This window comes from Ovis aries, chromosome X (genome assembly GCF_016772045.2).
Source record: "Ovis aries strain OAR_USU_Benz2616 breed Rambouillet chromosome X, ARS-UI_Ramb_v3.0, whole genome shotgun sequence".
Classification (NCBI taxonomy): domain Eukaryota; kingdom Metazoa; phylum Chordata; class Mammalia; order Artiodactyla; family Bovidae; genus Ovis; species Ovis aries.
The window spans coordinates 57686662-57689085 of NC_056080.1; the positions used below are offsets into that span (position 1 = coordinate 57686662).

Here is a 2424-nt window from a genome sequence, read left to right on the forward strand (position 1 = left end):
GGCCTGGTGTGCCATGATTCATGGGGTCGCAAAGAGCCAGACTGAACTGAACTGAACTCCTCTGCCTTTTCTAAATCCAGCTTGAACATCTGGAAATTCACGGTTCACGTACTTTTGAAGCCTGGCCTGGAGAATTTTGAGCGTTACTTGGCTAGTGTGTGAGATGAGTGAAATTGTGCAGTAGTTTGAACATTCTTTGGCATTGCTCTTTTTTGGGATTGAAATAAAAACTAACCTTTTCCAGTCCTGTAGCCCAGCATAGCCAAAAATAAATAAATAAGCAATGAATATAGCAGTGTGTACATGTCAAAGAAGCCCCCTATTGTTTCATTCATTCTGTCAGGGTCCTTTGATTGTTTCATGTGGGAGTACAAATCTGGTCCCTGTCTATATTTGATGGAAGCAGAACCAGAATCATACATTCTTCTCCAATATAACCACTCAATATGACTTAGAAGAAATCTAGACAAAACCAAATAATTTACTTTCAAATAACTTGGGCTCTTCAAAAAAGTCTTAATTGGGTTTCAATAAGTCTAAATGAAAGGAAGTACTTACATGAAAACAAGCTCAGGGACTTCCCTGGTGGTCCAGTGGTTAAGAATCTGCCCTCCAATTCAGGGGACTCGAGTTCAGTCCCTGGTTAGAGAACTGAGAGCCACATGCTGTGGGGCCACTAAGCCCTTGTGCCACAGCCACTGAGGCTGCACTCTAGAGCCCACTTGTCGCAACTGGAGAGAAGCCTGGGAGCCGCAACCAAGAGCCCCCAGCAAAGACTCTACATGCCCCGACCAAGACCCGACACAGCCAAATGAGTAAATAAATAAATATTTTTTAAGAAGATCAGCCTCTAAAAAAAGAAAAGAAAAGAAAGAAAGCAAGCTCAGAATCTGCATTCTTCTTCAAACTAACTTCTCAATACCAGTTAGAATAAAATCTAATGAAACTAGCAGTTTCTATGTAAATAGTTTAAAATCACATATTTCCTGTAAATAAACTCTTTACAGTGAGTTAAAGCAAATCTAAGTGAAACTAAGAGCTTTATTTTATTATTTACTTATGGCCATGCCACCTGGCTTGTCAGATCTAGTTCCCCGACCAGGGATTGAACCTGGGCCCTCAGCAGTGAAAGTGCAGAGTCCTAACCACTGGACCTCCAGGGAACTCCCAAGAGCTTTATTTTAAAACATATTCAGAATCAGAAATTTTTCTTAAAAGTGCTACTTTTATGGATAGAGTAAATGAAGAAGAAACTAAGCTGTATATGTTTAAATAAGCACAGGATCACACATAATTCTAAAAAATTATGCATGTGGTGATTTAGTGCAACTTAAATGGAATTAAGCAATATAAATGAAAACAAGCTTAGAATCACACATTCTTCTTAGAAGTAAATGCTCAGTGAAAATTAGGGCAAACTTAGACAAAAAGAAGCAGTATGTTTTAAAACAAGCTCAGAATCTCAGTTTCTTTGCCAAGAAAACAAATTCTTGAAAGTTAGAGCAAATTTAGATTAATCTAAGTAGTATATGTAAAAATGTGCCCACAATCACACATTCTTCTCCAAAGTAGCTACTTACTGTGATTTAGAGTAAACTTTGATGAAACTTAGCAGTATTTGTGAGGACAAGGTCAGTGAAAACATTAAAATAACACATTTTTCTTAAAAGTAACTTCTTATGACTAATAAGAGAAAATCTTTTTATTATTAACAGTATATGTAAAAACAAGATCAGAATAACACATTTTCTTGCAAAATAAGCATAGGATCAGGTTTAGAGATAATGTTAGTATCAACGTTATAGCTAGATTTAGGATCAGGGTAAGGTACAGGATCAGGGAAACAGTTAATTTCATGATTAGTGTCAGGTTCATGGTCAGAGTTAGAGTGAGTGTCAGTTTCAGAATCGCTATTGGAGTGAATCAAGCTCATTGTCAGGGTCAGAATTAGGGTTTAGTATTAACTTCAGGGTCAAGATTAGAGTTAGATGTGAAGTTATGCCAGGTTCTCAGTAAGGGTTAGTGTTCTGGTTAGGTTTCAGTCAGGGTCAGGTTCATGATTAGGGATAGGGTTAGGGTAAAAATCAAGTTTAGGATTAGGTTAAGGGCTAGTTAGAGTCAGGTTCATGATCAAGTAATGTTTAGGATCTAGTTTATGGTTAGTTTTAGGGTTAGGGTTAGGGTTTATAGTCAAGTTTAAAGCTAGGTTTTGTTGTTGTTCAGTTGCTCAATTGTGTCTGACTCTTTGAGATCCCATGGACTGTAGTCCACCAGGCCTCCCTGTCCTTCACCATCTCCTGAAGCTTGCTCAAACCCATGTCCATTGAGACAGTGATGCCATCCAACCATCTCATCCTCTGTCGTCCTCTTCTCCTCCCACCCTCAATCTTTCCCAGCATCAGGGCCTTTTCAAATGAGTCAGCT

At 38.4% G+C, this 2424-nt stretch overlaps 1 non-coding gene across 1 annotated transcript; it reads right to left on the reverse strand.

The window, feature by feature from the left end:
* Positions 1–1090: 1090 nt before the first annotated feature.
* TRNAE-UUC (transfer RNA glutamic acid (anticodon UUC)) lies at positions 1091–1163 on the reverse strand. Its single transcript has one exon. It is a non-coding gene; the product is annotated as a tRNA-Glu (tRNA).
* Positions 1164–2424: the final 1261 nt, after the last annotated feature.